Here is a 10028-nt window from a genome sequence, read left to right as displayed (position 1 = left end):
AGATCCCATTTTACGAAGTAAAACACCTGAGTTAAAACCAATTAATTCCAGAAAACATGATGAATGATGTAAGATTCAACAACATCACCTGAAATTAATGCTTGGTTGACCAGAAATCAAAGAACGATGAAGAGAAATTTTCCGACTCCAACACCGATTCCGTCGCCGAGTCACCTTTGCTCCTGAGCTCCTTTCTTTTCTCCAATGCGATTTTGAGTCTTTGTTCTCTCTTTCCAGCTCCTGGAAACGCTCTGCAAGGAGCTCAGGAGCAAAGGTTTTCATGTGAATCAATCTCAACAAGTTTTCATATGAATCAGGCAGTTAGAATTCGTCAATTAACTTTAAGAAAACATATATCCATTTAAACTCCATCTTCAAAACCAAATTCTTAGTATCAATTAGCACTTGATTCCGCAAATCTGAATCCGTCATCATCGACATATGTGCTTGAAGAATTAGCTTGAAATTGATGTGAAAGGTAGATAAAATCACCATGAATCCTAAGATTCATCAACAAAAACGTTTAAGGATAACAATTAGTCATCATCGATTAAGTTTTATGCTTCTCCATCTTCGAGTCCTCATTTTAATGGATATTATTGTAGACATATTTTTAAAATGACATTCAAAGGTATAATAAAACGAGCATTTATTTTTGATGCATTAGTTCTTGTAATTATTCCTTTCCATTTTGATTTTCTTCATATGATTTGATTTGTTAATTCTATTGTAGTTTTTTAGGGTTCGAAATTTGGTAGGTTTGGATACTTTAGTGCTTATGCATATTAAATGTTTGTGTTTTAGTGGTTTGGAAATTAGAGAAACAAGGTTTAGTGATTATTTTGGAATAATGATTTACATGGACAAGAATTTGAGATTCATGATTTCATGGAGCTCTCATGTTCAACGAAGGTTCTTCTTCTTCATTGATTAGACTACCTGAACGAAGCAAACTGTATACAGTAAACAGATCAACACATATTAATAAGAAATCAAGAGAGCAATTTGAAATGAGAATTAAGAGTCAATATCAGGTTATGAATTACAAAACAAGTATTTTTTGTTGAAGAGATAGCGTCTGTTTGGTGCTCAGGTTGAACTTCAATTTGATATTAAGACTCGTTTGCTTAAACGGGTAAGCCCTTATATGGACCCTAAATCTGTCTTTTCATATTTATGCGTTAATTAAACTTGTTCTTACTGTTATTCTGCATTATTTAAATCATGATTTGTTTGTGTATGGTTCAAATTCTAGGGTCTAACTAAGATTTTTTTAACTAGTAAAGATGAAATTTACGCCATTGGACTAGTCAAAGCGGACACACTTACTTTAGAGTAATTCAACCAAGAACTATTAGTCTAGAATCTCTGTATTAGATTCAATGATGAGGTTAGGCTAGCAACATACATAAATAAACTAACAATAAACAGAAAACCGGAAGAATAGAACAATATGAAATCAACAAGACGTTGATAAATTGAGACTAGGCTAGAAGCCAAATTACTCATTGATAATCTAACGATTATGTTCTTAAAATCAATAACAAAGTCTGCCTTCTAAGAACGACCTAATAACCTATTTATACTAGCAAAGGTAAATCTAAACAAAGAAACTTAAAGTAAATATAGTAACAACTATCAAAACGTCCTTATTTTGTAGGACATTCCTACATTAAAAACATTCCTAAAGAAACATAAAATGCTCCTGCATTAACCACCCTAGGTTGAAAGAAATATCAGCTCCAATGAGATGTTATATGAATTATGCATATATTTTTGTTGTCACTTCGACCTTCTCACGATCGAAAACAAACCCATAGCCTTGGAGATCCTAAACGATAATGAACAGGAAATGTTATCCAATTTCGGTACACCATATGAGTTCCTTGCTGATTTTCCACGATCAAACACGAAACCCGAATCACCAATGTTGATCCCAGAATAATCATTAACTCCACTACTGTATCTTGATATCCAGAACATGTTAATTTCTGGTCCGGTCTAATTGTTGAATCACGACAAGCAAACAATAAATTCCTCCTTGGTTTTCCTTGTAGATCTTCCTGACATCTATTAATATTAGTTGCTATTGTGTGATTCTCATTAATCTTACTACTGGTAGTTCTTACCTTTCGACGCATACTGCTTCCATGACCAGCATCAGTCATTCTGTCGTTACCGGTATGTGTATCCCATGGAAGCGATACAAAATCAGCCACTTGCTGTGGATGCAAAACAAATGTAGTCTCAGGATGTATTCGGTTAACTAAAATGTTTAAGACACAAAACGACGTTTCTTTTGTTTTCCCACTATCGAAAACACGATTCATTTCATCATTAGAAAACATTGTAGCTCTTGCTCCTTGAAGCTTCTTGTTCCTTAGATGACCAGTAGTTATATTTGTATCATGCCTATCACTTTTGTCTACGGTAACAAATAAATGATCCAACTTGTCAGTACTGCTAGTCACTTGTCGCCTTTTCGCACCTGTTACCTTAAGAATAATATCCATTAATGAATTCCTTAGAGATTCTACCAAATATTCTTGCCAAAAGGTAAACATCATCTCTAAGAAGATCACATAAACTACCAATAACCACCATAACAGTAGACCAAGTTAGTCCCTGTATTTTCTAACCTTTGCCGTTGACTTTCCAAACCCAAATTCTGAATGTTGGATTCACAAACTTCAGGGATTTCAACTTGCACTTCCTTCAATAATTTATGCCCACCGATTGAGTGCAGATAACGAGAAACTCCATCTTCCTCTGTTCTCAAACATTCATCATCCGTTGACATGTAGTCTGGACACAAGCCTTCTAGAACTCCATTGAAAACCTTCCGGGAACAAAAAGCAGTCATTTCTTCTCGCTCTTGATCGTATGGTAAAACTATGACATATTTTGTGGCATCATTGATTCCCATGTTGAAAAACTCATGGAAGTAAATGAAACTAACTTCACTGACTGTTGGAAGCGATCTCCGAATGCTAAAATAATAGTTGCAGTAGTGGAAAAACCTTGAACCCCACCATGTGGAAACCTTGTAGCTTGCCCATTTCTTCACCAGCTCCTTTAGCATAATCCCAATGTGCTTCTCTACCTCCATTAAAGATGGCATAACAACAACGTATACAACAACTTCGAAATAAGTTTTGCTATAATAACATATGTCAGAGAACAAGGAACACATCCTTCTCTCGGGTAAGATTTCAAATACTGGCGGAAGACTTCCGGGGACAGTAAATCTTCTTGTGGCAATTACATGATCTTTTAAAAGTTTGACGTACCTTGAAGTTACTTCATTCAGACCATAAAAATATCTGTTGATATAATGCAGTCCAGTAAAATGCCTTACAATTGCAAGCATAGTATTCAGTATAACAAAACATCAAGTCCTCCCCCCCTTTCCTCGACTTAGCTGCGCTTCCTTGTAAAAAGGAAATGCTCCGACAACCGAATTCTGAGTAGCAATAGAAAGTATGCAGTCACCTCTGTGAGCTCGCCTTACTACTGCCATGAAACCTCTCCATGCCGTGAATCGTATCCATCATTTAACGTAAATAGCATAAACGGATCCAGCGCAGATGATAAGATTTCATCTTCAGTGTCAGGTGTTAGCCACACATTTACACATTCTATACATTTTGTTCCAGGCCATCGCACAACAATGTCCTTCACGTAAGTATCGATGCCACGATAGGCTGTCATATGAATCATGTTGCTTCTTCATTCTTCTGATAATTGTTCCGCTATTGTTATTTTCTCGGAGTACGAGAAAACTCGCCCCCGAATCCTACTGATATAATTCTCTCTACCAGTTTTATTACGACACACCATTTCCTCTTGCTCATAAGAATCTGATCTCAACGTATCTTCAACAGTATATAAAGCTGGTACTGTAAATAAAACTTGAGATTTGAAACTAAGATTGTTGACTGCATGTATAACTTATTCTTGTAAACAGAATGAGTCTGATTAACCGGAATACTTACTATAATAGTCTCTTCCTCGATGAAAGGATCAACACAGTCTGATGTAAAACAAAACTTCATCTTCATCTTCATCTTGCTGGCAAATATCATAAACTGGTGGCAAGTCCCAATCCACAACAACATATTTTTCACTCTCACATAATGAGAATGATGTTTCCTCATAAACATCAACAAGTTCGTCTTCACTCCCACACGATGAGAATGGTGTTTCCTTAGGAACAACAAGTTCGTCTTCACCCCCATTTGCTAAGAATGGTGTTTCCTCATGAATAACTGGTCTATGAAAAATATTTTCATAGACTACTGCGTCTTCATGTCGATACACTTTAGAAACTCCTTCCGGTAAATCTAAAAGTTTGCGTCGGCCTTCTGGTATCTCCATAAGGGCTTCCGCACGTCTATGTCGCTCTAGCCTTTCCAGCCGTAGCAACAAGTTCTTCGACTTACTTTTCTGCTCCATCCTTTCCAACCGTGGAAACATGTTGTCTACCACAACTCTAATCTCGTTAAGTTCTGCTTGATAAGTTTGACTACCTCTTCCACCACTACCTCTAACTTTTCCTGCCATCATAACTAGCTAGGGTTTGTGGGTTTTTCGTTCTAGCGCCAATGGATGAGGTTAGGCTAGCAACATATAGGTATAAACTAACAATAGACAGAAAACTTGAAGAATAGAACAATAGGAAATCAACAAGACGTTGATAAATTGAGTCTAGGGCTAGAAACCAAATTACTCATTGATAATCTAACAATTATGTTCTTAAAATCAATAATAAAGTCTGCCTTCTAAGAACGGCCTAATAACCTATTTATACTAGCAAAGATAAATCTAAACAAAGAAACACTAAAGTAAATATAAAAACAACTATCAAAATGTCCCTATTTTGTTGGACATTACTATATTAAAAACATTCCTAAAGAAACATAAAATGCTCCTGCATCATTCAAGCTAAAATTCTCTCACTAGAACCAAATGGGTGCTCATATAAATATTGTTTTATAGGATTTGATTTGGAACTTGGGTCTTGAAATAGACGAGACTAGAGAGTAAAATGTTATTTTGTTAATTGTGTTCTTGATCGATTTCTGGACCCAATATGATAGATAGACAATAGCTAAATAAGTAGAATAAAAGAACAAACAAATTGCAATTGGAACCTTAGTTTTATTACTTAAGTGAAAAAGTTTTACAACGTTTTCCTTCAAGGTAATTTTTTCCCTAGGAGTTGTACCCTTCTTCTTCTTATATTTCTTCTTTATTGTATTTTCTCTGCCCTTCTACATGTGCTCTCTTGCACCTTATTTATAGGTAGCACGACTTCTATATTAAAGCCATTATAGGTTTGAAAACTCTCATATGTTTGTAATCTTCTAAAAATAAGACTCCTAAGTTTTCTTTCTAGGATTAATAAACTACTTCTAGAATTATTAGGAGACTGCTTCTCGGCCTACACCTAAAAACGGATCAGATCCCCCCATCAATAGACTTTTGGTCCCTCAAAAGCATTGAAGATGCATGGAAATTTAGCCTGAAGCTGCACTCTTGAGTACCACTTTGCATGCTTTAAACTTTTCATGTTAAGACATTCTTTAAACAATACTTGTTCTCTGATTTCTAGTCATTTGTATCTTCTTGCTAAGAATCTGCTACTTCACTTGAGCTAAGTCTTGTACAACTTTTAATGATGGCGACTTATTTTTCTCTTCAAGTATTTCTTTTGCTGATACTTGATTAGTTCTCCCCTCTTTATGGATAATTTTCACAATATCGGCTTCTTCGGTTCTTGACTGCTCTGTTCCATAGGGTTGATTCTTCATCTCAATAAACATAGATTTCTTTCTTCTTTAGGACATAATGATAATACTTCGTTACCCTTGGATCGAATCCCTTCCATACATCTTCGAGAACATTGCTTACTTACCTTCTGGCTCGGATACCACTGATCAATTTCTGGACCCCAATATGATAGATAGAGAATAGCTAAACAAGTAGAATAAAAGAACAAACAGATTGCAATTGGAACCTTAGTTTTATTACTTAAGTGAAAGAGTTTTACAACATTTTCCTTTAAGGTAATTTTTGCCATAGGAGTTGTACCATTCTTCTTCTTCTTTTTCTTCTTCCTTGTATTTTCTCTGCCCTCCTACAGGTGCTCTCTTGCACCCTATTTATAGGTAGCACTATTTCTATATTCGATCCATTCTAGGTTTGGAAACTCTCGTATGTTTGTAATCTTTTAAAAATAAGACTCCTAAGTTTTCTTTCTAGGATTAGGAAACTACTTCTAGAATTACTAGGAGACTGCTTCTCGTCCTACACCTAAAAACGGATCAGTTCTGGACATGGACATCGTAGTATTTATAGGTATATCGTTTGATTAATTGTAAGCAATTAATGACGGAAATGTACCATGTAAATCAGGTATCTTAAATTTGAGACGTAACTTTACCTCCCATTGGATGGAAAAAACATCTCTAGTCTCTTTACCTCCCATTGATTAGCTAGAATTAGTAACTTGTATGGAAAACAAAGTAAGCTTTCAATGTTCAAAGTCTTGATCGAGGCTTTAATTAATTTACTGGGATAGTTCTGGAAGCTACTTAGAACCTTCGATTATTGGTTTTTCTTGGTATTAGTAATAACAAATTTTAAGCAAAGTTTCCAAAGGGATTAACCAGAGTTGAATTACTTTGAACTGGATGATAACCCCATGTCCATTTTGTTACCATTGAGCTTTAAAATCTGGTGAAAGTATAAGAACTTAGACTCGGTTATTCAGGAAAAAATCATGATTTTTTTTCTCGTATTATGAATAAGTAATTTATCTCATATTGAATTGGTGTACAAATATGTTAACTAGTGTTGTTGCTATAAATAGTGAACATGATCATAACTTAGTTTTATTTCGACACCTGAATTACGAGAATTCTTTTTTGGGTTCCACCATTTAAGGCCGAGACGCAGAATGAGACATTTAAAAGGTATTTATTAAGGATCTCCACTCTTTCATCTTGTTTTTTTTTTGTTTGTTTGTTGATAAACGGTGCATAATCATATGAAAGCAAGCCAGTTTCCTATTTTACTCAAACTAGAAATTATCGACGTGTGTTGCATATGTGCACATAGTCGTACACATGCTGGATATTAATGTGTACATGATTATACACATGTTTATTGTTAATGTGTACATAATTGTACACATGCTGAATATTAATGTGTACATAATTGTATACCTGTTTATTGTTAACGTGTACATAGTTGCACACATTAGCAATTTTTGATCATTTTGTTTTTTTAGGTCCTTTAGAGATAATTATCTATTTATATTTTGATTTTGAATACTTGGTTGAGAAGTGTTTATTTTTTCATACACTGAAATTGATTGCTAATTCTAGTTCCAACTATAGGCTTTATCAAAGATGACGAATTTTAAAATCACCCCTTCTTGTTGAAGTTGTTTATGACACTACGACAACTCCTCTATTTACAACCAATCTCAGCTATTTTTTGAAGAGTAGCCTTCTTTCTTACTTTGTCTGTGTTCATTTAATAGGCTAGACTCTTACTAATATTACTTTGTTGTATTTGCATGTTACAGCTGGTCCATGGATTTTGTCTATCCGCATTTAGTTTTGCATAGAATCCATATTCTTATAGTTGATGGTAAGGTTAGCTAACTTTATATTAGGCTTAGTTATGCTATCCGCCAACTAGTGTATTTTCATTGGGGTAGGGCCAACTGGTGTAGACTTGTTGGTGAGACTGCACTTTCTAAAATATAGGTGTATTTTTTTGTACACTATTTGTATGTGGTGCATGTAAAAGTGCATTTTTTTTATTGTGCTTGTTACACGAGGTGTATATGCTTGTACACCAATTATATGCAATGCACTATATCTTATTTACTTTGTGATTCGTATCCAAGGATCGCATTCAGTTCTAATGAAAAGCATTACATGCAAATTAGGGTGTACAAACTAGTGCACATGTGAAAAATGACTCCATAAACTTATACTTGATTTGGGTGTACAAACTGGTGCAAACTTATACTCGAAGGGATAATTTCTAAAAATTAAAGTGTCGATATATTTTTTTTATGACAGAATACAACCAGAAAGAGCATGCAGTTTCAATGCTTAATCATTGGAGCAGTGCCAACTGGTAAGCTTGATGTTCATTGGGGGAGGCCAACTGTTTATTATTTTTTTTATTTTTTATTTTTTTTTGCTTAATAATAATTTTATTGATTTCAAAAAGATTTTACAAAAAATGATCAAAAAGAACAACAACTCACAGAACTAAATGCTTACATGCAAGCATTCCTCACAACTCAACTAAATCTATAATATGTAGTATCAGGATTTTCCATGTGTAACATAAAAGAAGGTCTACTTAAGAAAATTCTCTTTTCACCTCTAGGTAGAAGAGCTCCCATCTTTGCAAGACTATCAGCAGAGAAGTTAATCTCTCTATAACTATGAATAAATTGGCATCTAATAAGCACATCTACTATTTTGTTCCACCTTGTCTGCACATACCAAGGAATTTTTCTGGCTGAAAAAGAGTTTATGACTGCTTTAGAGTCAGTCCTGATGCATATCTTTAAGAAACCTTTGCTTATATACCATTCACATGCATTTATGACTGCAAACACCCCTGCTATGAAATTTGTCGCAATACCCATTCCACCTGCAACAACAATTAAAACAGCGCCTGTTGAGTCCCTTCCGACAAAACCATATCATGCCTCTCCAGGGTTGTTTCTGGCAGCTCCATCACAACATAGTAAAATTTGATCTCCAGTGGGAAAAGAAAAGAAACATTCTTGTAGCTTGATATGCTTCACTCTCCTGCTTTTCATTCCAAAAGATTTAAGAATTTTCAAGTCCTCCATTATGTTCCACATACAACCCTTCATTCTAATTTCACATTCCTTAGTACAATGCATTATCCTCTGCTTCAAGACCTCTGCATTTGGTTGTATATTATCAAAAACTGATCTGTTTCTAAGGAAACATAATTCTTTCATAGTTATGAAAGCAGCAGTCCTCCAGACTTCTTTTACTGCTGGGCTTTTGGATTTAGTCAGATTGAACACCTCATCAATTAATATAGGATTAAAGAAAGCAAACATACCACCCAGCCATTGCCAAATCTTCTCACTGAAATTGCAGTACCACAGAATATATTCAGTAGATTTTTCAGATTGCTTTCAAAAGGAACATCTAGATGCTAAATTGAATCCCTTCTTCCTCATGTTTTCATCAGTGTTCCATACACCTCTTATTATCTTCCACAAACTACTTGAAACACTAGGATGAAATGTATTTTTCCAAATCTTTTTTGTCCAATGCATTTCAGGGAATTTTTTCCTTATACAGTTAATAGCAGATGCAATTGTGAAATCACCAGTTTTTGACCATATCCATATTTTCCTGTCTTTCTTACCATCCACTACTGGTAGCTCATTTACATCTAATAAGTGAGATATTTCAGAAGGTACAATCCATTCATTGTTTCTTAATAAATGTTTCACCTTAAGCTCAGGATTTTGTAATATGAAAGAATTTTCAGGATAAAGAGTTTTTAGTGGCTTACTTATGATCCAAATGTCATTCCATACTGATATGCTTTCTCCATCTCCAACTAGCCATCTTGAATTATTAAAAACATCATCCAACACCCATTTTATTCCAGGCCATATACAAGACTTCTTATAGTAATTTATCCACAAGCCATGTTTATCTTTAAATTTAGCTTGAAATTTTTTTGTCCATTCATCATCACCATTTTGCATTTTCCAAGATAATTTCATAAGAAGTGATCTGTTAATGTCTTCTAAGATTCTTAACCCCAGTCCTCCTTCTGAGAATGGAGCATTTACCTCTTCCCATTTGACAGTTAAAAGTTTCTTCTTTAATGGATCTCCAGACCAAAGGAAATTTCTAATTATTATGTCACATTCAAGCAAAACTTTTCCAGGCCATTTATATATAGACATGTTATATATTGGAATGCTGCATAAAACATGT

The sequence above is a fragment of the Papaver somniferum genome, chromosome 1 (assembly GCF_003573695.1).
Source record: "Papaver somniferum cultivar HN1 chromosome 1, ASM357369v1, whole genome shotgun sequence".
Lineage (NCBI taxonomy): Eukaryota > Viridiplantae > Streptophyta > Magnoliopsida > Ranunculales > Papaveraceae > Papaver > Papaver somniferum.
This window is presented reverse-complemented; position numbering follows the sequence as displayed.